Source organism: Eptesicus fuscus, chromosome 2 (assembly GCF_027574615.1).
Source record: "Eptesicus fuscus isolate TK198812 chromosome 2, DD_ASM_mEF_20220401, whole genome shotgun sequence".
Lineage (NCBI taxonomy): Eukaryota > Metazoa > Chordata > Mammalia > Chiroptera > Vespertilionidae > Eptesicus > Eptesicus fuscus.
The window spans coordinates 93,071,666-93,097,770 of record NC_072474.1 but is presented as its reverse complement, the minus strand read 5'-3'; the positions used below and the strand labels follow the sequence as shown (position 1 = coordinate 93,097,770).

Genomic DNA, 26,105 nt, shown 5'->3' with positions numbered 1-26,105 from the left:
CGTGGACATCCCCTGAGGGCTCCCAGACTGTGAGAGGGGGCAGGCTGGGCTGAGGGACCACCCCCCCATGCCCGAATTTTGTGCAATGGGCCTCTAGTCCTATATAATAAAAGCCTAATATGCTAAGTCAGTGGTCAGCAAACTCATTAGTCAACAGAGCCAAATATCAACAGTACACGATTGAAATTTCTTTGAGAGCCAAATTTTTTAAACTTAAACTTCTTCTAATGCCACTTCTTCAAAATAGACTGGCCCAGGCCGTGGTATTTTGTGGAAGAGCCACACTCAATGGGCCAAAGAGCTGCATGTGGCTCGTGAGCCGCAGTTTGCCAACCACTGTGCAAAGTGTCTGACTGTTCAACCAGTCGCTATGACACACACTGATCACCAGGGGGTAGATGCTCTGACTGGTAGGTTAGCTTGCTGCTGGGTTCTGGCTGATTGGGACCAGGCAAGACCGGCTGGACACGCCCTGGAGCCCTCCCGCAATCCCTCCCTGGCCCTGATAGTGCACCAGTGGGGTCCCTTGGCCTGGCCTGCACCCTTTTGCAATCTGGGATCCCTTGGGGGATGTCAGAGATCTGGTTTCAGCTTGATCCCCGCAGGCCAGGCCGAGGGACCCCACCAGTGCACGAATCTGTGCACTGGGCTCTAGTATGTTGATATAAGAGTGTCCAGACATGTAAACAATTTTAAAATATATATATATTTTTGATTTTAGAGAGGAAGACGGAGGGAGATAGAAACATAATGAGAGAGAATCATTGATTGGCTGTCTCCTGTACGCCCCCTACTGGGGATCAAGCCGCAACCCAGGCCCTTGACCAGAATCAAACCTAGGACCCTTCAGTCCCCAAGCTGACACTCTACACACTGTTCCTAACCAGCTAGGACTAAATAATTTTTATAAGAGTTTATTTGAGCCCAAATTGACTACAATTGCCAGGAAGCAAGATCTCAAATGCTCTGGAGAAATGACAGTTTTGTGTATGCTTTTTTTTTTTTTTTAATGCATTTGGAATTAAGGAGGGAACTATAGACAGTTACATGGAGGTGGGAGAAAGCCACCCGTGGATTGGATCACAGGATAGTTAACAAGATTATGTGCTTTTTTGAGGGTGATTACCTTTATTTCAAAGATGTGTTAACCTAAATGCACAAAAATGATAGGCAGGGATCACTTAAGGCAGTGGTCGGCAAACTGCGGCTCTTGAGCCACATGTGGCTCTTTGGCCCCTTGAGTGTGGCTCTTCCACAAAATACCACGGCCTGGGCGAGTCTATTTTGAAGAAGTGGCATTAGAAGAAGTTTAAGTTTAAAAAATTTGGCTCTCAAAAGAAATTTCAATCGTTGTACTGTTGATATTTGGCTCTGTTGACTAATGAGTTTGCCGACCACTGACTTAAGGCAAAGATAAGCCTTTTACTAAAATGTTATATGCCCGAGTGTGACTACCCACCATGACCTTTTTAGTTAGAAATTTATGATTAGATCACCCTGTGAGGTTACTTTCCATAGAACCCCTTTTTCATCCACACATATATCATATATAGATAAAAATGTGAAAGTGTGTGCATGTAGGCATTAATATATGTGTGGTCACTCAGGTAGGGTTATTGGGTTGTTGGCAGGAAGCTGATGGAGTTCTTCAAGGCAAGACCATAGCTGTACCCTCAATGCCCATCCCAGGGCCTGCCATAGAATAGGGAATAAAAAAATGCTTATTGAATTGGACAGGCTAGGGTTTGAATCATGACTATACTGTGGTTATATATTTCTAGATATGACCTTAGGCTAGTTACTTACTATCTTTGTGCCTGTTTCCTTTGAAAATGGGGATAATAATCCCAGTGTTGAGTCAGAAATTAATATATATTCACCAAAGTCTGTTCCCTTTTTTTCCTGGGAAGACAGCTAGGTAATGCTTTCCAGCTTCCAATTATGCGAGGCACACACTGACCGGCACACATTGTTGGCTCTTAATGTATATTTAATGAAAGAATATAACATCAACATGTTCCATTATAAACTGTTGTCACCAGTCCTTCTTCTTGATTTTGACTCAAGATGACATCTTGTCTGGCCATGGGGATGGTTACGACCAAGTGAAAATTTCTAGTGGATAATTTGTAATGGATGTGATTTGTTTTATACAGAACTAATGACACTGATTAATGCTTCCCTAATTATGAGTCATGGAGAAAAGTAATGTATTCTTAATCCCTTGATGCTGGTTAGAACTGAAAGAAAATAATAGTGGTGAAAAAATTTTGCCAGAGTGTTATTTTCCTCCTCACCCCTACTCATCTAATTTAAGAATACATTCTTATTAGAAGCAGTGTGAGGACAGAAGGGTGTGTTGTGGTTAGAGAATGGGAAAATTGAACTACAGCTAACAAAAACTTGGCCACTGAGGCGGGGTTCTCTCAAGTTGTAGTACCTCAGATTAAGCCATCAATGGTTCAGATTTTGAACCTCAACTTTTCTGGCTTAGTAACACGGTCAAGTCAGTTAAATGAATGAATTAAATGAATTCATAGAGTCCCACGCCAACCAATTTCTTGTGAGAATAATATATAAACCAGAATGCTAATTTATTAATTTACAATGATGAATGTAACCAGAAAGCATACTGTACTCTTATGGGCTAGTTGATACATTCTTTATTGGTAGGAAAATCTATATGGGAAGCCATATAGCTTTAGTCAGAAAGTTTCCTGGTAAACAGGAATCTGGAGCAAAAAGAGTTAGGTGGGTAATCTTACAGGACAGGATTATCAAGTTATGATAACTGAATGCACCCGATTAAATAGTAAGGACAGACTTGCTAAGAGAGGGCTGCTTTCTCTCTACTGATATTTCTTTTACATTGGCTTGAACTAGGATGGTGTAATTTCTGGCTTCTCACTATTTCTTTACCCATCTGACTGGTAAGTTCAGGAAGAATAACCTAGGCACCTTGCCTCCTTTCCTCTCTTTTCTCTTTCTTGAGTAAGGCTGCTCTCAGAGGGTACATACCTCATCTGGGATTTAAGACCCATTTGGCCCAGTGTTGAGCAAGGCCAACTTCTCCATTAGGCATAGTGGGCATGGTGTCTAGGGTCCAGGATACTTTCAGGGGCCCTTATGATGTTTTGTTTTAATTTAAAATCAGAAGTAAAAAATATGAACTTGTAGGGAAAAGAAGGTGTTTAAAAATGTATTAATATATTCTTATTTATATCAGTGCAGTCATAAAATACAAATTTAAATGTTTTTTTATGGAAGAAGGACCCATCAAAGCAGAAGTGCCTATGGACCCACACAAGACACAGTGAAGCCCTATGCTGCCTGTGGAACAGGATGGGAAGTCTATCTAACTTAGGGGTTCAGGTGACAGGTCAGGTTGGTTCTCATAAAGTACATTCCTCAGTTAGCCCTTATCAGTTCAAGGTGATATCTGAGCTGTTATTTACCTTGTGCTTGCTCTTTATTCTCAATTTGGGCAGAGAAGAAGAAAAATGCTGTTTACTGGACTCCCTTCAGACCCCAATATAAATCACAGGAATATATATATTTACTGAATTGAACTGAGACTGGAGCATTTGTATACTGAGCAGGGTTACCCTGATCAATGCTGGTCAATCTCTGACAAAATACTGCTATTTAACTCTCCTTTTCTATGCTCTAGACCAGTGATGGGCAACCTTTTGAGCTTGGTGTGTCAAACTTCGCCAAAAAACTGAGCATAACTCGGGTAGTGTGTCACTTTGAGGAAAAAACATTATTTCGCAAATGTTTCATCCTCAGGAGCAGCAAATGTTTCATCCTCGGCATGCAGCCGCCTCAGCGGCCGCGTGTCATCAGAAATGGCTACACGTGTCAGTGCTGACACGTGTGTCATAGGTTCGCCATCACTGCTCTAGACAGATCAAATCCTTCTATGTTTTGGAATTAGCCAAAAACAAACAAACAAAAAACCAAACACACACACACACACACACACACACACACACACAAAACAACACACCCTAAAGCAAATAAAGCAAAAAACCCCCAAGGAAACTCACTGACATCATCCTACAAATCATGATTGATTTCTGATTTGGAACAGATTTTTTTCAGTAACCCATCCAAGCAAGCAATGAGACATTCCTATGCCTTACCATGAACAAATATCCAATGTAGGACATACTTGAACAAATCACATACATTTACAAGGGACCCAAAGAAAAATCTGGCACTGTTTTACACATTAAAAAGTCACTTACGTTACCCCGTTGGCATGGCTTAATAGTTGAACATCGACCTAGTTACTAGGGTGTCATGGTTCGATTCTCGGTCAGGGCACATGCCCTAGCGTGGGATGTGCAGGAAGCAGCCGATCAATGATTTTTCTCTCATTGATGTTTCTATCTCTCTCTGCCTTTCCGTTCCTTTTTGAAATTAATAAAAATATATTAAAAAAAAGAAATTTATGATCAGATCACCCTGTGAGGTTGTCATAGAACTCCCCTCTTTTCTTTGGTCCGCAAAAGTTTTTGCACAATGCTATTGTAAGTTTAATTGGGAATGAAAACAAGTATTTAACAGCTATTACGTAGAAGAGGAAAAAATCCTGAGACAGACTTTCGCTTGATTTGCCATATGCTGGGTCATAGATTAATGCTTACTCATTCTTTCCCTCAGAAAATATCCACAGAGTGTTTATTTTGTACAAGGCTCTGAATTTGGTAGTGAGGAATACAAGGCTAAATGGGAGACAGAACCTATCTTTAAGGAATTGATGATCTTCTAAGAGAGATTATAAATATGTAAATATTTAAAATTAAGCAGAATGCTCCAAATCAAAATAAAATTATAGGTTATTTTTGGAGGAAATCATACTTATGTTCTAAACATAAACATGCATGTTTTGAAGTTAGCTATTTAATAGACCAAAGATGAGTTTGGGCAAAGATATATTTATTTATAATGCATTGACCACTTTATTTACAAAAATCCAAGATGTTTTCTAAAATATAAACTTTATTATTTCCTTAAAGGCTCACTCTTTCACCTAAGGAAATGCCAGCGTTCATCTTATTCAGAGTGTTAAGTAGTAGGCATTTTGCCATTCTTCAGATTTATCTGGTATTTTAGAGAATTATATATTTTAACGAAATCAACTGTAACATAACCACTTGGGTTACAGAGAGCAGAGTGTGATCAGGAGTAGTACCTTGGTATTCAAGTTCATAAAGATACTCAATAATTCAGATTCTTAAATTTCTTCTTTGAAATAGAAAGATACATGACCTTGAATAAGAATGAGCATGATAAACAATCCATGCATCCGATGTTTCAAACTAATGCTTATTGATGTCTGACTCTTTAAAAAAATTTGTACTTTTCCTATTGGCTTAGAATTAAAACCAATAAGGAAGGAGGAAGTGTTGTTAAATATTCACAAAGGCAGGCTGGCATTGTGAATATTGAGTAAAAAGATTGCTTTGTTCTTCATTGGAGTCGGATTTCAGAACTTTATAATATTGATGTTTTCCTTTTATTGATGTAGGAAGCACTACTTAAAAAAATATTCAGCCTGGGTGATGTCTTGGTGGCTTGAAATATATTTTCCAGTGTTAAGTACACTTCATTTCTTATTGTTCAGACTTAAGATGTGATAGTGAAATGACTTAAGATGTGATAGTCAAATGTTCAAGGGAAAATCAAGAATTTAAATGCCAGTTTTATGGCCATGGTGAACATATTTCCCATGAACAAAATTAATATTAATTTGCTAGACTTGTTTGAAGTTTATAATTACTAGGATTTGTTAAAATAAAACACAAATGGAGGTCAATCTTAAAGTTTCCCTGAGCAGAGAGAACCAATTTAGTCATCGAGATAAAACTTAATTTAGCTTATTTTTCAAGACTAACTTGACCTTTGTCATTTCTTGCTTATGCTTCTGGAAATCTTAAACAAACTTGAACTGTTTCCCAAGTTTGATAGGAGGTAACCACTGAAAATTCTAATATTTTAACCAATCACAGTGAAGAATAAACAGTCACCACTTTCTCACCACATAAGCTGCTTTATCCTATATAATAAAGAGGTAATATATAAATTGACTGTCATGCCCTTGCACAAGATGGCCACCTCCATGTGGTCAAAAGATGGCTGCCACAAGATGGCCGGCAGGGGAGGGCAGTTAGGGGTGACCAGGCCAGCAGGGGAGGGCAGTTGGGGGTGACCAGGCCTGCAGGGGAGTGCAGTTGGGGGGACCAGGTCTGCAGGGGAGGGCAGTTGTGGGGGGGGATTGGGCCGGCAGGGAAGGGCAGTTGGTGGCAACTGAGCTAGAAGGGGAGCAGTAAGGTGTCGATCAGGCTGGCAGGGGAGTGGTTAGGGGGTGATCATGCTGGCAGGCAGGTGAGTGGTTGGGAGCCAGCAGTCCTGGATTGTGAGAGGGATGTCCGACTGCTGGTTTAGGCCCAGCCCACAGGGATCGGCAGTCGGACATCCCCTGAGGGGTCCCAGATTGGAGAGGGTGCAGGCTGGGCTGAGGGACACTCCCCCACCCCCCCCCCCCCCAGTGCACAAATTTTGTGCAACCAGCCTCTAGTAAAAATATATCCCTGAGCCGCATTCCAAGTTTTGGCTTGAGTGCTCCCAGTTTGCAAACTGTCTTTCTGGTGTGTGCACAGTAACTTTTTACTAATTACTACTTCTACAATTCATTGGTTTTACTTTGGCTACTTCTGAACCTTCGACAGGTTTCTTCATTTGTAAAATGGCATATATAATTGTTATTAGTCTCATTTAATGGCTGTTCAGAGGCAGAATTAATATTAGGTTCTCAGCAATAGCTATTTACATCTTGCGATTTGGGGTACTTAAAAAAGTTTGCTGTTTTAAAATTAATAAAAGCACTAATAAAAGTGGTTGTATCGTAATGTCTTAACATTGGGACTCAGGGGAGCTTTAAAAAAAAAATCACACAAAAGAAAAGAAACCCTTTTCCTTTAAATTTTTCTGTATGGCCTGAGAAAATTTACCATCTTGCAGTCTCTGCTTAAATTTTCCTGGTTTCTAAAACAAAACAAAACAAAACACACTAGACTGTTTTCATTGTGTGTGAGTCGATGTTCCAATTAGGCCTAAATGAAGATAAAAATCCACTCGCAATTTTCCCAAATTTCCACTCAAATTTAAAGCAATTACTATGACAACATTGAAAGCTAGTCTGTCTCTTAGATGCAGAGGAATACTGTCAGGAGGGGCTATTCACATCTTTAAGACAAACACTGAAAACAGAATAAAAAGTAATTGCAAAGGGAGGGGGGGAGGGGGAGAGGGAGTAAGAAACGGATAAGAAAACCACCACCACCCACCACCACCAGGAAGCAAGAGTGAATCATTCGTGAACCTGAAAACACTGAATGTTTGACGTCAGAACACACAAGAAACCAACCAAGAAAGCCGAGCAGGCACGGGGGACAAGGCACTGACCCAGCGATCCCAGAAGGAAGAAGACACCTTTGCTTTTACTTGGCCCCTGAAAAACTAAAGCTCCAAGTGGAGCAAAGGTCAGGGGGCCGGCGGTTCCAGCCACAGAGGTGCGCACATTTCGGTGCTTCCGCCAGCGCGTTCACACTGCACTTGGGAAGCGCCGGTGGGAACCTGACCCCCTCGGACCACTCCGCGGCCGCCGTGGGGGGCGGCCCCTTTGTCTCCGGTCCGGAGGCGGCCGCGCCGTGTCCGCCGCCCGAGCGCGCAGCGGGGACCGAGGGCCGCGCGCCCGGAAGCCTGCGGGCCACAGGGCGCACGCGCAGAAGGCGGGTTCGCGCGCCCGGGGCCCACGGCCCCGTGAGGCCACGCCGGGGCCGCGACGTTCGGCCCGTGGTCCCTCCCAGCTTGTGGCCCGGGAGTCCGCCCCGGCGCCCGTGTCCTCCCCGCCTCCCCCCAGCGGGTACGACCTTGTGCCTCCGTGGTGCCTGTGGGGCTTGGGGGGGAGAGAGGGAAGGGCTGGAAACGGCGGTGGCTCACGGCGCCGCTGACTTGGACACACATTTCGGGCTCCTTTATTGTCTCAAACCCGACACATTGCAAAGGGCTTGCTCCTCCATGTGACCCCCCGCCCCTCCCCAACCCTGGCCCCCAAGGGAAGAGGGAAACTAGTCAGGCTTTTCGGGCGAGGTTTTTAGGAAGAAGGAGGAACGGGTCCCACGAGGCAGGGGCTGCCAGGCCGGACTCGCTGTCCAGCGCAGGCGGAGGGGGCGGGAGCGCCCGGGGGCCCGGGTCCCCGAGGCCTGCCCCGGGGGCGGGCCCACGCGCTTGGCGGAGCCCGGGACGAACCAGAGGTCGCGGCCGGGAACGGGCGGCCGACAGGGAGGGAGGGGGGAGGGCGGCGATCCACCTGGGCGACGTGGCAGCCATTCCCCGCTCCCGGAGACCCCTCCCCATTCGGACGCCCACCCGCCCTCTCGCGGCGCGCTGCGGCGCGGCTGCTCTTCCCCGGCCGGGCGGAGAGCGGCAGTGTCTCCCCGCCGGGCGTCCGTCGCTCAGCTCCCCATCCGCGCCTGCCGCTCGGCAGCCCCGCGCCGCGCCAGAGAGCGCAGTGGCGGCGGCGGCGGGAAAGGGCTGCGGACCCGCGTCCGCCGTGTTGCGCACCCGACGACGCGGCCCCCGGTCTCGACGCCCTTCGCGGGCTCCAGGAGCAGGTAACGTGGCGGGTGGGAGGTGGGGCGGCGGGTCCCCGGCGAGGGTCCCGCCGGGAAGGCGTCCGCGGGCGCCGAGCCGTAGCGGAGGACCGGCGGGCAGGGGCGTGCGGCGCTGCGACCGGAACCCAAGAGTTGCCAATGCGGGAGTCCGGTGCCGGCCGCCTCCAGCCCGGCCCGCGGGCCCGGGCGGGCGCCCGGACGGAAGGGAAGTGCGGCGTCGGCGGGAGGCGGGCCCTGGCGCGCCGCCCGAGGCCGGGCGCGGGCGGGGGCCGCGGTGTGTCCCCGGCCTCCGGGTTCCTGGCGGGCCTCCAGGCCCCAGCGCAGCCCTCCCCCCGCCCGGGCTCTCTGGGTTCCCGCCTGGGCTGGACCTGGCGCGCCTCCCCGGGTGTCTTCGCCGCTCCAGGCAGAGCCTTCTTGGAACTTGGGGACCACCCGAGTACCTAGTCGTTAGCAAAGCTGTGTCTGGACTCACTTCTTCACACGTTTTGATTCTGAATACCGCGGGGGGGGGGGGGGGACCTTCGCCACCCGGGTCCCCACTCCCCACCGCAAGCTTGATCCTCACCGGGACCCTGCTTGAACCCCCTCCTGTCCTCCGGACCCTCTCTCCGAGGTGTCCGTTTGCAAATCGGTTTTCAACTTATTCTCTTTAGGTTAACACACTTCCTTCCCCACAGAAATAACGCTAAAGTAAGGGAAAAAAAGAAAAGAAAAAGTGTTGGTGCCAGATCACGATCGGTATTGCCTGTAAAGAACCTTCTTTTAGGCAACAGTGTGGGGAACGGGGAGCGGGTGTTGGCGGCGCGGACGGGTTTGTGTACATTCTCGCCATGCAGTGGTTGTAGCGCCGCCCTAGCGCAGTTCCGGCCGGAAGGCAGGATTGGCTGGTTTTTCTACTCGACGCGGCTCAGCCAATCAGGAGGCGCTTCTTGCCCGGAGACTGGTTCACTCCGAGGAGGTGCGGATTGGTTGAGCTCCGAGGAGAAAATCCTGGCGCTCTACCTGGCCTGGCACAAAACAGCGATCCGCAGCTGTCTGCTCCCGCTCCTTAAAAAACAAAAAAAAAATGCCGTCTTTTCATCCCAACACCAGCCTTTTCGTTCTGCTTCTATTCACTGTTTTTCCAAACCTCTCTTTTTGTAACTCGTTTTAACCCTCCTCCTTCACTGGTCAATGAAAGAAGTCTTACTCACTTGAAATGTAAACATCATGTGTTTTGTGTTTTGGTCATCAGTGTGGCTCGATTTTTTTTTTTTCCTTACGTTTTTAAAGATCAGAAATGACGACAGTTTTTATTCTTATGCCAGAACCTTTTTATTGTTTAAGTGGTTGTGCTAGGATGGGGCCTGCAGTGGTGGAGATGGTGCGAATTAGGAAAGGAATGGCTGCTTTTTTTTTTTTTTCTACAAGGAGGCTACAAATGATTTCATGAAAAATATTAACATATAAAAACAAACAAAAAAAACCCAACCTCCAGTACAAGTCAGCATACAGTTTGCGTACCTGTTGTTGCCTTTAGTTGCTTTGAGAACAGTAAAGAGGATGGGAGGATTGTACTTCATAGAAAAAGTTGATTTAAGTTACAGTACAGAATACTTTTTCTTTTAAGTAGGCGTAGTATCTTGTACACGATAGAGGCTAAGTAAATATTTTCAGTGTAGGTGCATTTTTTAATACTGAGGATTTTTCTTTTAAAAATCTCATGATTATTTGTAGTTATGTATGTCTTTTGATAAGCAAACAGTAAACACATGAGTTAGATAATACCTCTACCATCTTTGTTTTTCTTGCTTTCAGCCTTTTATATGCAAATTCACATTGTAAGTCTTAGGGTAGAATCTCAATTTGTGAGGTTATGCATTAATCTTAGATCATTGTTAAATGCCTTTAGAAGTAGTGTGTTTGAATTAAAGAAGAGATTGAACTTTTTTTTATAATTACCATGCCAAGGCAATGCGTAAGCCAGGTGTCATTACATACTCATCACTTTGATCCTCATAATAATAAAAATGGCTACCATTTAATATATATATAGTATTTCCTCCTCCCCCCCCCCCCCCCCGCCCTTATCCCAAGCTTTGCTTTTGTGGTTCAGTTACTCATGGTCAACCATGGTCCAAAAACATTAATTGGAAAATTCCAGAAATAAACAATTCATGTTTTAAATTGTGTGTGGTTCTGAGTACCTCATTTCATCTCATCACATAGGCATTGTCATCTTATATCACTAGAGATATGACTACAGTACAGTAAGATATTTTGAGAGACCATATTCACATGACTTAATACAATACTAGAGGCCCGGTGCACGAGATTGGTGCTCTGGGGTGGGAGGGGGGGAGGGGTGTCCCACAGCCTGGCCTGCGGCCTCTCAAAGTCCGGGACCCCTAGGGGGGTGTCTGCCTTGTCTGATTGGGCCTAAGCTGGCAGTCAGTCAGACATCCCTCTTACAGTCTGGGGCTCTCACTCCTTACCGCCTGCCACTGCCACTTTGCTCGCCAGCCGTGCGCCCGGCTTCTGGCTTAGCTTGCTCCCCCTGTGGGAGCGCACTGATCACCAGGGGGCAGCTCCTGCGTTGACTGTCTGCTCCCTGGTGGTCAGTGCGTGTCATAGTGACCAGTCGTTCTGCTGTTTGGTTGATTTGCATATTAGGCTTTTATTATATAGAATATTGTTATAATTGTTCTATGTTGTTATTGTTAATATCTTACTGTGTCTAATTTATAAATTACTGTGTCTAATTTATAATTTATCATAGGCATGTATGTGTAGAAAAAAACATAGCATATATAGGGTTCGGTACTATTTGCAATTTGAGGTATCCACTGGAATCTTGGAATGAATCCCCCCTCAGCTAAGAGGGGACTGCTGTATTCTTTTGTGGCCTGAACATTTCTCCCTCTACTTTATAATGAGTAATTCAATTTGCTTATATAAAACCATATGTAGATTTTAACATTACTCTGAATTTTGGCATATTGAATTTACTTTTAAGCACCTTTCTATCCACTGTACTAATGTCTTTATTTATTTATTTATTTATTTTTATTTTTGGTTTTGAACCTTTAATAGGTGTACTAATGTCTTTAAAATATGGTTAGATGGAAGGTTGGCAGGCTGTTGGAAGAATCTCAGCATTGTCCTCCAGAAATTATTTTATTAGTATTTCTAGATTTAGGTTAATCAGTTTGTGCTACCCAGACTCACATAATTTCAAAAATGAATAGAGCATTTCATTAATTTCCATGGGGGAATAAACTGGCCAAGTAAGCTAGAATTTTATGGCTTTTAGTCACTGGAATTACTGGGTTAAAGAACCCACATGTTGCACTTGCCTGAGCAGTGGGTGTACCAATTTCACTAAACCTTACTGACTGATGGTGGACACTATTTTTCTAAATATGTATTGTCTGTTCAGATCCTTTGATCATCTATTGGGTCTGTATCTCTTAAAGCTTCGAGCAACACCCAAACCTATGGTTATAGTTTTTTCTTGAAAATATATTTCTCTAGTTTGCTCTTTTACTTTTTGGTTACTTTTAATTGTCAGAAATTTAAAATGTTCATACATGAATCTATTTTGCTTTGTCAATGCTACATACTTCCAAATTAAGAAATTCCATTGTTCCACAGATGTGGTAATCAATTTTTCCTAATATTTAAAAAATTTACTCTATAATCGGAATTTATTTTAGTATAAAGTGTCACATTACTTTAACTGTCTTACAAATTGCTGTTAAGTCATTTTGACACTATTAAATATTTTCTCTTACCCTCCTGTTTTAGAAAGCCTATCTTATTACACATAAATTTTGAGATGTAATTAGGACTATTTCTGGACTCATAATAGTTTTTGATCTTTCATTTGATTTTTGTAGTTGTACCACTTTTACTATGTTTTATAGTATGCTCTGGTATTTATTAAGATGAATTTCCTGTCTTTTCTTTGTAAACATTTTTATATATCCTTTCTAGTCATTAAATTTAAGAATTAGTTTTGCCCTATTCGGTTTGGCTCTGTGGATAGAGTGTTGCCTTGTGGACTGAAAGGTCCAGGGTTCAATTTCGGTTAAGGGCACATGTCTGGGTTGTGGGCTCAGACCTCAGTAAGGGGTATGCAGGAGGCAGCCGATCAACGATTCTCTCTCATCATTGATGTTTCTCTCTCTCTTTCTCTCTCTCTCTCTCCCTTCCTCTCTGAAATAAATAAAAACATATTTTAAAAAAGAATTAGTTTGGGATAATATTTAATTTTTCTGTTCTGAAGCAGGGCATCTATTTTTCTTTTTAAAATTCATTTCTGCCCCTGAATTTATTGTTTCTCCTGTCTGGAGTATATTTTTATGGTTCTCCTTGTCTTCCTCCCCTTAAACTCTATGCTAACCTACTTCAAGAATTAAGTGGTTAGTCTTCCTTTCTTTCCCCAGCAAAGATAATCACTTATGATGTATTTCCATTATGCACTTATTGCTATTATGGGGAAAGGGAAAAATTCCCCCTTTCCTCCTCTGGGTCTTTTGGCTGATTGAATAATCAAATTGACATGAGACAGATTGATGAGAAACTAAATTTCATTTGCATGGGAACTCCACATACATGAGAGGTTCAAAGACAGAAAGGGAAAATGAGGTATATTTGATATTTTGAGCTAAGGATGCGGTAAGGCACCTTGTAGTTTCTTCAGTGTCATTTGCAGGATGATAAGAACAAATGTTGGATAATTAGTAGTTTGCCCAGCCATATAGATAGGTCAGAAGAGGTTATTTCTGATCTATTATCATGGGCAGGGACCCTAATTAAAATTCTTTTAGGTAGTTAAGGGGGCTGGGGCTGAAGTTTCTCTTGAGCCAAAGGGACTTGGTTGCCTTTAGCTCAAAATAATCTGCATACCACAGAAGCACGTCTTGGGGTGACTTGTTCTGAACTCTTTACACTACATTTTGAGTTACCTCCTCTCTCTAGTAATTGTGAGCTTCACTGAATCTTACCCACTGTTTTTTTTTCTTCACTCATCCCAACACTGTAGGTATGTAGATATTAAATAAATATTGGCATAAAGGAGATGTTTTACTTTTAAAAATATTTCTCTCTATGCTGTTAATTCTCTAATCTCCAGCCCAAAGCTCTTTCCTGATAACTGCCTTATATATCATCTATGTTCATGATCTGTCCATTTGTATGCTCCTACACATACCTCAAACTTGGCGTGTCCAAAACTGTAATCATCAACCTTTCCTCTCCCATCCTCAAATCAAAAATAGGAAACAAACTGACTGTTTTCTGTCTTTTTTCTAGGGGAAGATTAAATGAGATACTGCATGAGTGGTAAGAATTCAGTAAATAGTAGACTCAGCTAATAATAACTTGGCAGAAATATGGGCTATTTATTGTCTTTTTCCCCCCTTTTATATTCTGATTGATCACTAAGCACAGTTGGATTATTTTTTCTTAATGTCTCTTGAATCTTTGCCTTTTTTTTTATCCCCAAGGCTACCATCTTAGTCCATGGTTAGCATCATCTCTTATCTGGATTGCTGCAATAGCCTCCTGAATGTTTACCCTCTTCCAGTCTTACTGTCCAACCTGGTTTTCCCACAGTAATTTGTCTAATACATTTGAGCATGTAATTCCTCTGCTAAAAACCCTTATTTGTGATTTTTTTTTATTGCCTTCAAGAAAAGTCTGAACTTCACTTGGCTTTCAGGATTTTCATGATCTGGCTTATTTATCTTTTCATCCTTTTTCACTTTGCCCCCAATGCTTAGTTGTATTCAGTTACTTGCATTTCTCCCTTAAGATTCAAAGTTACTTAAATTTGGCCTGAGTACTGAAGCTACCCCTGTCTGGAATGCCTTCCCTAGTCCCTGTTTTTCTCCCTTTGGTTTTGTTAACTCGTACTCGTCTTTCAGGTCTCAGTCAGATGGTATCTCTATGGGATATCTTTGATACCCACGACTTTGAGTTGTTTCTCTACAAATCTGTGTTCTGTTATTATACTGTAATTGCTTGCTTATTTGTCATCTTACCAGGTACTTGTTAGGGTGAAATGAAAGAAAGGTAGAGTGATTATCTTAAAAAAATGATGTGATTTGCACAGAATATAAGGGAATTAAATAGTAACTTGGGGGTTTACCTAGTAGGAAAAGGAATGACACATATCTGATGGATGAAAATTTTCTAAGTTAGGAAAGGCATATTAGGTAGGCCCTTTTACAGCTTCAGTGAAATATATCTTTTGACATATAATTTTCATCTAATTAGTTTCTCTGTTTATTAGTTAGGACTTGTTGGATGCAAGTAACAGATACAGTTTGAAATAATCTATGGAGAAAAAAGTTACTGGTTCAGTAACCATACAGGGTGGGGTAAAAGTAGGTTTACAGTTGTGAGTATACAAACAGTTTATTATTGTATTATTATTTATCAATTGTATTATCTTTCATATGAACAAATGTAAACCTACTTTTGCCCCACCCTGTATAACAGAAATTGTATGGGTAGAGATGGCCAATAACTGATAAGGTGGGAACTTGCCCATAATGAAATTTTCTATACTTACAGTATGTGCATACTGGCGTCATTTCTACTGCTAATACGCTTCTTTACATGGTGGGACCGTGTTTCTGGCAGCACAGGCTTATTTACTTAGAGTCATATGTCAGTGGCTCTAGATAGATTTGGTCACATGCCCATCCCTTGACCAATTACTACAACTGAAGGCAGGACGTATTATGCTTAGTTCAGCCTAGGTCATGTGATGTGCCCACGTATGTGACCTAGGGTCTGTTAGCAGAAAATAGACGTCTAGGGGAGGGAAAGAGAAGGAGTTCTGGGAAGATAAAAAATTTCCATTATAACTCCCCACCCCCGTTATAATTCGTAACCCAGTGAACTGTGCCCAGCACGGTCAGTGGTGAACCTGAGGGGGTGGGGGGCAGTGAAGGTTTAAAGAAAACAGACAATAGAATATAGCTGGGGCTAGGTGGGACACTGTTCTTGGATGGAGAGACAGTGACACAGCCTGTAAGCCGACTCTTTATTTTACTAGTATGGTCAAATCCCACGAGGCAAAGCAAAGGCGTGGTCAAGATGTGTACAATATTCTCTTGAGTTTCAAATCTACTTAATTACGTGCACCTGAGAACTCTATCAAGCTTTGTTTTGGCAGCACTTGCTGCACCTCCCACAGCCTACATCACTCAGCCACCTGTCACCACAGGTTTGGACCATAAGGTCAAGCTTACAAACATAGCCTTTGGCTATGATTGTGCTGGGAGGGCTTTGCCCTCCAAGCTGGGGCCTGCACGTGGCTTTGCCACGACAGGACCGTGCCCTCTCATTAGTCCGAGGCTTGAACCTGTCCAAATGCTGTAGCCACTCTCCACAAACCAGCCTTCTGATTATAAATTTACTAGTGGCCCGGTGCACGAAATTCATGCACACTAAAAGGGAATTAATTAGAGGAAATATTTTAATATTGCTATTTGCCCTTTCTCTATAATAGAGAAGTGTCAGAGATGAAAGAAAATTAGTAAAATGTATATGAAAATCTTCTTGTCAGAGTCTGGGGCGCGTCGTGGGACCTGGAGTCAAGTCCCTGCCCACCACACGCATGTGCTTAAAAAATGCAGGAGACTCAGACCCGGCCGGCCCCACCCCCATTGGGTGAGACCCAGACCTGGCCGGCCCCACCCCCATTGGGTGAGACCCAGACCTGGCCGGCCCCACCCCCATTGGGTGAGACCCAGACCTGGCCGGCCCCATCCCCGTCAAGCCCCTCTGAGCAGGAGGCGCAGCCTCAGGTCCCCCGGCCCAGTGCTGGGTGGGGAGTGCAGTCTCAGGTCCCCCGTCAAGCCCTGCTGGGTGGGGAGCGCAGCCTCAGGTCCCCCGTCAAGCCCCGCGGGGCGGGGGGTGCAGCCTGAGGTCCCTCGCGCCCCCCCCCCCCCCAGGTGCCATGCAGCCTCAGGTCCCAGCTAATTTGCATATTCCTCTATTATATAGATAGATTTTCCTAGGTACTTTATTTGTGGGAAAGAGATGCCCTGTACTCTGGATCTGAGTATTCCAGGTACTGTAATGATAAGTCCAATATTTTAAAGAACTAAATTGGTTTGTGCTGGATTATAACAAATACTTGAGCTGTTTGCTAAACAAGACATCTATGAGATGCTAATGCTTATAAGCTAGTAGTCTAAACAAATATATGCAAAGGTGCTAAGGTAGAGGTGTATCTAGGGTGTAGTGGGAGCTGTGTCTAAATCAGACTTGGGGATAATGGAAAACTTTCCTGAAGGGAAGTTAATAGAGCGAAGAAATATGGGTTGGGTGGGATGGGGTAGAAGGACTTAGGGCAGAACCTGTGTAAGGCACAGAGATGTAAAATAAGTAATGTCTGTGGCATGGTACTTTGGCAATGGCTATATCACTTATCAACCTTTCACCTGATGACTGACATTCTCACTTAACTTTAGATTTCATTGCTAACTGTTGATTCTTTTTTTTTGTTGTTTGTTAATCCTCACCCGAGGATATTTTTCCATTTGTTTTTAAGGAGAGTAGAATATAGAGGGGAAGACGAGAGAAACCTCGATGTGAGAGAAACACATTGATTGGTTGCCTCCTGTGATTGGTTGCCTCCTGCGTGAGCCCCACTAGGGCCCTGGGCTGGGGAGGAGCCTGCAACCAAAGTATGTGCCCTTGGCTGGAATCAAACCTAGGACCCTTTGGTCCACAGGCTGACACTCTATCCACTGAGCCAAACAGGCTAGGGCAGTAACTGTTGATTCTTGATCAGCTCTTTAGTTATGGGTTATAAAATGGTAATCAGTTTTGGATTTCATTGTTCCTTTTAATTAGTCTTTTTAAAAAAAATGTTTTTATTGATTTTTAGAGAGAGAGTAAGGGAGAGGGGTAGAGAGATAGAAACATCGATGAGACAGAAACATTATCCATAGGCTGCCTCCTGCGTATCCTCTACTGGGGATTGAGCCAAGCCACCAACTGGGGCATATGCGCTGACCAGGAATTGGACCTGCAATTTCTTGGGTCCATGCAACAACTGCTAAGCCACACCAGCCAGGCCATAGTCTTCTTTTATAGAGAGATTTCCTTCATTAAATAGGACTGTTTTATTACCTTGAAGTAACATTTTACTTAAAAGCAGAATAAATGCTTAGTTTTTCCCCCTTATATAATCATTTCCAAACTGTAATAGTCGCCTCCACTGATGGCAAATGAGGTTGGTCTTTTTTCTTTTTCTTTACTTTTGTGGCTTTCGCTTTGGAATATCATATATATTTATATTATAAATACTAGAGGCCTGGTGCATGAAATTCGTGTATGGGGGGTGGGATCCCTCAGCCTGGCATGCACCCTCTCCATTTGGACATCCCTCTCATAATCTGGGACCGCTGGCTCCTAACCACTCGCCTGCCTGCCGGCCTGGCCGCCCCCTAACTGTTCCCCTGCCAGCCTGATCGCCCCTAACTGCCTCTGCCTTGGCCTCGGCAGCTTTGTCCAGAAGGAAGTCGGACATCTGAAAGATGTCTGGTTGACCCGGTCTAGTTAGCATCTTACCTTTTTATTAGTATAGATTATATACTTTTGGACCTCTTTTCATTTAAGATTATAGTTTGACATAAACTTTCCTTTATTTATATATTATAATTTTTATGTATGTTTTTTATAGTAAGAAGACATTATTTTGGATAATAGGAAGAGCTGTAGAGTTTACAGATATCAACTGTGGCCTTAATGAGCACATTGATAGCATCCAGACAGACAGTAAGTATTATTAAAGTCATAGAGTATGACTTTATGCATAGGTTTTCAAGCTTTTAACAGATTTTGTTACTAGACTTTCTCAAAGAGCTTGTGGTTTATGCAATTTCTCATTGCATAAAACATGTTGACCCAAAAAGCCTTTAGAACTACATTGTGGTCCTGGTTTTAATATGTGTTTTAGTTTCTCTGCTACTAAAATGCCCCTTCTTCCTCCTTCATATTTTATATGTTGTTAGCCATTCACAAATATTATTATGCACCTGTATTTGTGCCTAAGTCCCAGGAGTCTATGTCATAATCCATGTCCTCAGGGAACATGGCCAATTTGGGAAATATGCTCATACAGATGAAAATTTGTCAGTAAAACCAACACTGTGAGGCTTTAAAATAACTAAGCAAAACTAATACTGGCAGTAAGTAATGAAGGATTATAGAAAATGTTGAAGAATAATAGAGAAATACACCTTCCTACCATTCTTTGGCCAAAAGCTGTATATTGTTCAGCAACTGACTTTTTCCCCTTAAGAATGTGTTTCACATCTTTCTGGTTTTTATATACATCTGTATTTGCATTCCACCTTAAACTTTTTAATAGCTGCATAGTATTCCAGAAGGTATTTTTCCATAATTTATTTAATCATGCTCTTATCCATCAGTATTTAGGATGTTTTTAATGGTCTATAATAATAGTTCTTATGATAGATAAATTCTCTTTTTCAGTGACGTACTATTTATGCCTTGATGAGATTTAGTATCTACCTTACCCTTTTCACAGCACACTTAAAATCATGTAGTAGGTAAATTAATTTCCAGGAAAGATTGTTTTGGTTCTTGGTAGCATTTGTTTCTGAGGGAGTTGCTTTTGATCTTGTCTGGGATCATGTCATGTTTGGGTCCCGTAACTTCCCTATGTATTCCTTATAGAGTGATTTTTTTTTTAATTCTTTATTGTTAATGTTCTTTTTCTTATGGTTTTAAATAGCGAAAGTATTATTATATTTTATTGATGATAGTATCATTCTTCATAGGCCCATTCTTCCTAGATGGTTGATATTGAATATTAAATAGAATCTTTCTTGGTCATTATAGAAATTTATTATTTTTTAAATTTTTCCCCATAAAAGAGAGTTATTTAAAATTACTATTCCTTATATACATATAACAGACTTATTCATAAAATGATAAGCTAAATCCTTTTAGTGTTGTGTTGATATGAAAAGTTCTTTTTTTTAGTGGAAAGTTGTTATTTTTTAAAGTGGTATTTATTGGTATATCTACTTTAATGACAGTACTGACCATTGCTGGACCACTGTTAGAGTTTGTGTTCACTCTACTGCTAATTATAGATTTTTTTTGTTCACCATGAATTTCTCTTTTTATGGTTAAAAGAACATGTCCTTATCTGTTAAAAAACCCCAACAAACTAGGGATGATAAAATCTCTGTTCACTGTGCTATAACATTTTTTTTTTAAAATTTCTTTATTGATTAAGGTATTACATATGTGTCCTTATTCCCCCGGAACCCCCCACCTTCCATTCATGCCCCCACCCCCTTGTTGTCTGTGTCCATTGATTAGGCTTATATGCATGCCTAATAAGCTCTCCCTGTGCTATAACATTTTGATGATGATCAGTAAGCAAGTATGTATTGGTTAGGTTCTCTGTCAGGTTAAAATTTAATTATAGAGGTGGAAGAGCTTGAGAACTGTGTACATGAAATGTCTATGTTCATTGTATCATTGTTAATAAAAATATATATTGTAGGTTTTTCATTTGAGCTAGTCCTTTTGTATTTCTCTATAATATATCACACTTTACTTAACCATCCTTTTTTTCCCATATCCTTTTAGAATACACTCTCAATTTAGGTCAGGTATAATATATCTGAAGAAGCTACACAAGCTTGTTTAAACTATTGTATTAATAAGGCTCTCTTTTTGGAAAAAGAAAGATACATAAGGTCAGGTAATAAAAGAATTAAACATTACTTAAGTGAATAAATGGGTTTGAAATAAACTAGATTTATAAAGTAAAATTGGTAATTGGAAGGTAATGTCAGCTATGTATGTTTTTATACATATGAGTTTCTTCAGCATACTAAATATTGGTTGGAACTCAGACTACCTCACATATAGTAGATACAAAGAAAAAAGGGGGTGGGAGGGATATATAGTTTATGAGCTGCAGGTAGGGAAGGGAAGGGAAGTCCAAGATTCAGCTTTAATTGATAATAGTAATTGTTTTTTTCCTGATTATTAAAGAATATATACATAATAGATTATTTAAAAAATATAAAAGTAGTACATAAAAATATAGTGTGTTAAAAATAGTTACTTTTAATCACATTTTTCACATATTTTCTTTCTAGTCTAATTAATCCAGTTCCATTTGTTTTTTGTTTTTTTTATATATTTTATTGATTTATTACAGTGAGGAAGAGAGAGGGATAGAGAGTCAGAAACATCGATGAGAGAGAAACATCGACCAGCTGCCTCTTGCACACCCCCTACTGGGGATGTGCCCGCAACCAAGGTACATGCCCTTGACCGGAATCGAACCCGGGACCTTTCAGTCCGAAGGCCGACGCTCTATCCACTGAGCCAAACCGGTTTCGGCATCCAGTTCCATTTGGGTGTCTGTATAAATTACATAAGTTTTGTGTCTTGCTTTGTTTTATAGCACTTTATAAAACTCCAATTAGATAATATCTAAAATGTATTTTTTAATTATTTATTTTTTTTAATTAAATCATTGTTGTTGAAAGTATTACATATGTCCCCTTTTTCTCCCATTTACCCCTTTTTAGCCTGCCCCACCCCCTGCCTCAGACCTTCACCACCCTATTGTCTGTGTCCATGGGTTATACATGTATATCTATATAGATATACATAGATATAGATATACTAGAGACCCGATGCATGAAATTCGTGCAAGGGGCTCGGCCCTTGCAGCCGCTGCTTCGTCCAGAAGGTCATCTGGACGGTCATTCTACTATTCGGCTGTCTGGTCTAATTAGCATATTCTTTTATTATTATAGATTATAGATATGCATACAAGTTCTTTGGTTGATTACTTCCCACCCAACCTCCCCTGCCTTCCCTGGTGTTAGGCAAAATTTTTTTTTCTTAAATTTTATTTTTACTGATTTCAGAGAAGAAGGGAGAGGGAGAGAGATAGATAGAAACATCAATGATGAGAGAGAATCATTGATCGGCTGGCTACCTCCTGCATACCCCACACTGGGGATTGAGCCTGCAACCTGGGCATGTGCCCTGACCCGGAATCAAACCATGAACTTCTGGTTCTTAGGTCGATGATCAACCATTGAGCCATGCCAGCCGGGTGGGATAGGCAAAGGTTTCTTAGGACAGTAAAAGTATAAGTGACAATAGAAAACAAATAGGTAAATTCATCAAGATAAAAATTATTTGTGCTTCAAAGAACACTATCAAGAAAGTGTAAAGACAACTGACAGATGGAAGAAATTATTTGATAAGGGAGTTGTATCCAGAATGTATACTAGTAAATAACTATTGCAGCTCAGTTATATAGGTGTCAACCTTAAATTTGAAAATGGACAAAGGGTCTAAATAGGCATTTCTTCAAATGTCAATAAGCACATGTAATGATCGTCAACAACAGTTATTAGGGAAATACAAGTCAAAACCACAAGGATAGCATTAGGGGGGCCATAATAAAAAAAGATAGACAATAACATGTTTGGTGAGGATATAGAGAAATGGGAGCCTGCATGCGTTGTTGGAACTTGAAAATGGTGCAGCCTCTTTGGAAAACAGTTCCTCAGAAGGTTCAACATAGAGTTACCATATGACCTGAATATATTTTGAATTTAGAACTTGCAAGATTTGCTGAATGATAAGTGTGAGGGAAAGAGGAGGCAAAAAAGACTCTTAGCTGCATGGAAGAACATATTTGCCAATGATACATCTGATAATACTTGCAGCAATAAAGATTAAAAAAAAAAAAGACTTAGTTTTTTAATCTTAGCAACCGAACATTGCTGTTAGCTGAAATTGAAAGGACTCTAGTTAGGGCAGGTCTGCAGTGGAGTATCGTAACACTTTTAGACATACCTGGTGTGAGATGTCTATTACACAAAGTGGAGGTATTCAGTGGGTAGTTTACTGTGGTTGTGGGGTTAGGGAAAAGAGGTGCAGTTAGAGATTTAAATTTGTTAGCATTTTGTTTTAGTATCAAAGCCCGCCATGAGACTGGGTGAGTTCACTAAAGGAGTGGTTTAAGGAGGGAAAAGAAGAGATCCTAGAACTAAGCCTTTTTTAAAATATGATTTTATTTCAGAGAGGAAGGGAGGGAGAGAGAGAGAGAGAGAGAGAGAGAAACATCAATGATTAGAATCATTGATCGGCTGCCTTCTGCATGCCTACACTGGGCTTCGAGCCTGCAATCCCGCCCGTATTCCCTGACAGGGAATCGAACCGTGACCTTCTGGTTCACTGCAAACTAAACTTTTGATCACTTACTTCACTGTTTCCAAGTTGAATGATGTGAAAATTCTGAGAGTGGCACTGTCCTCAGAAGATAAATGTACTTTGGATTTATCAGCTGTATAAATGTTGCTGATAACTGTAAGTCTGGCTGTTAGATTTACTTTTATTTTTCTATTAGAGGCCCAGTGCATGAAAATTCATGCACTGGAGTGGGGGGTCCCTCAGCCCTGCCTGCCCCCTCTCACAGTCCGGGAGCCCTCAGGGGCGGGAGGCGACCCTGGCAGTCAGGGGAAGGCAACGCCCCATCACACCTCTGAGCCTGGGACTTCTATTTTGGGAGTTTTAACCTTTTGCACTCGGATGTCGAGTGTGACTCAACATGGTTAGCATCGGTAGCAGCTCTTTTTATACTCTTTGAATGTATCAATAATTTGAAATATAAAAAAATCCAAATAAATAAGTTTGTATGAAAAGAAACTCCAGTTTTTTATTCTACTGCTGCGCTTTGTAAAATCTGGGGTATTTAAAAAATTAAATCCCGAGTAGAATAAAGGAATCGAGAAAAAAGCAAGCGAGTGCAAAGGGTTAAAATTGTGAATTAAATCTCATTAAAAGTCATAGGGCTTTTATTTATTTACTAGAGGCCCGGTGCACGGATTCGCGCACTGGTGGGGTACCTTGGCCTGACCTGCACCCTCTCGCAATCCGGGACCCTTTGGGGGATGTCGGAGAGCTGGTTTTGGCCTGATCCCCGCAGGCCAGGCCGAGGGACTCCACCGGTGCACAAATCCATGTACTGGGCCTCTAGTATGCATATAAGATCCTTGGTTAATCTCTTTCCACCCTCCCTGCCCCTCCCTTCCCTCTGAGATTCATCAGTCTGTTCCATGTTTCCTGTGGTTTCTGCTCCTGCATTGAGCATCTGCCCCCTGTTGGTCAGTGCACGTCATAGCTACCGACAGGTCAGGCGGTTGCTTGGGCTTTTATATATATAAAAATCTGTGCGCCAGTAGCTCTCTGCGGGGCCTGGCCGCTCCACGCCCGCTGCCCAGAGGCTCTCATCAGCCCAGAGGCCCATCCGTGGCTGGGCATGGAACGCTTGCCTTGTCGCTGGGTCAACGCAAGTGTTCCGCACCCCAGCCTGGCCAGAGGCCCATCAGCGGCCAGAGGCCCATCAGCAGCCAGATGCGGAACACTTGCCTCGTTGCTGTGGCGACAAAACAAGCATTCCGCCAGGTTGCTCATGCTGCCCGCTTTCAGTGGCTGCCTCTCCCACCCCGGGACTGGGGGACTTCAGCGTGGCTGAGAAGACTGGGCACTGCCATCTTGTGGCTATGGGCGCCGCCATCTTTGTGACAGTGGCGGTTAATTTGCATATTACCCTTTTATTAGAGAGGATTGTTGGGTAAGTTGTGGTAGTTTGTGTAGATTTTGAGAAATGAGTCCATTCATACCTGTTGTCAAACTTTTGTATATACAGTTGTTTATAGGATTCCCTTGTTAGTTTTTTTTTATTTTTTTAGTTTTAATGATTTAGTGTCTGTAAAAAGGATTCCTTAGGTGCCTGTAGGGTCTGTAGTAATATCTCTTGTTTTATTCCTGATATTGGTAATTTGTGTGTTACTCTTTTTTTTTTTTCTTTCTCAGTTTTGCCTAGAGATTTGTCAATTTTACTGATGTTTTCAAAGAACCATCAATTTATTTCATTGGTCTTTTTTCTTTACTTTTGTTTTCAACTTCATTTATTTCTGGTCTTATCTTTATTCCCTTCCTTCTACTGGCTTTGGGTTTATTTTGCTCTTCTTTTTCTAGGTTCTTGAGGGGGGGGGGTGTTGATTATTGATTTGAGACTTTTCCTCTTTTCTAATGTATGCATTTAGTGCTGTAAATTTCTGTCATTGCTGTTTTAGCTGTGTCTACAAATTTTGATATGATGTATTTCCATTTCCATTTACTTCAATGCATTTTAAAATTTTCCTTGCGACTTTCTATTTGACATGGATTATTTAGTATATTGCTTAGGTCCCAGGTGTTTAGAGATTTTCTTGTTATCTTCTGTTATTAATTTCTAATTTGATTTTGTTGTGGTCAGAGAACATACTTTGTATAATTTCAGTTCTCTTAAATTTTTTGAGGAGTTTTTTTAGTCTAACATACGGTCTATATATTATATTCTGTGGGCACTTGAAAAGAATGTATATTCTCCTGTTACTGGGTGGTGTGTTCTGCAAATGTTGATTAGATCATTGTAATGGTATTATTGAATTCTATATCCTTGCAGATCTTCTGTCTAGTTGTTCTGTAAATTGTTGAGAGAGGTTATTGGAGTCTCTTAACTATAATTGTGAACTTGTCTATTTCTTTAAATTCTGTCAGTGTTTGCTTCACTTCTTTAGTGGCTTGGTTGTTTGGTGCATACACATTGAGGGTTGCTATATCTTTTTGGTGGACAGATTTTTTTATGTACGTCTTTTATATAATGTACTCCTGTGGTAATTTTATTTGCTTTAAATTCTACTTTACCTGATATTAATATGTAAAAAATGTCATTTTAATTTAAATAGGCAAATGTTGTTGGTGACTGCCATAATAACAGTGCAGTTCTGGAAGATGGAGAGAGCTATGACACAATACATTTAATTAAAAGCTAAAATTTGTTGTATGTTAGAAAGTGTTAAGGGAAGAGGGAATGTGAGGTATTATTTTATTTTTATTATTATTTTTTAATCTTCACTTTAGATCATGCTGTGAGAGAGAGAGAGAGAGAGAGAGAGAGAGAGAGAGAGAGTGAGTTAGAGGTTGAGAAAGAGAGAAACATTAATGTGAGAGAAGCATTGATTAGTTACCTTCCTTACGTACCTCAAATGGGGTTTGAAGCTGCAACCCAAGTATGTGCCCTGACCAGGAATCGAACTGGCAACCATTTGGTGCACAGGACAACACTCAAGCAACTGAGCCACTCTAGCTGGGCTATGATTTAATTAAATTAATTAATTAATTAATTATTATTTTTAAAAAAATACTTTTTTATTGATATCACAGAGAGGAAGGGAGAGGGAGAAAGGGATAGAAGCAGCAGTGATGAGAAAGAATTGATGGGCTGCCTTCTGCATGCCCCCTACTGGGGATCGAGCTTGCAACCCGGGCATGTGCTCTGACTGGGAATTG

General features: G+C 41.8%; 1 protein-coding gene across 1 annotated transcript in view; it reads left to right on the top strand.

The window, feature by feature from the left end:
- Positions 1–8,628: 8,628 nt before the first annotated feature.
- N4BP2 (NEDD4 binding protein 2) overlaps positions 8,629–26,105 on the top strand; it is a 73,638-nt gene continuing 56,161 nt past the window's right edge. Inside the window, exons 1-3 of the mRNA XM_054729399.1 lie at positions 8,629–8,684; positions 13,980–14,009; positions 18,373–18,467. The gene's annotated coding sequence lies outside the window, so the exon portion shown is untranslated. The remainder of the gene's footprint in view (positions 8,685–13,979; positions 14,010–18,372; positions 18,468–26,105) is intronic.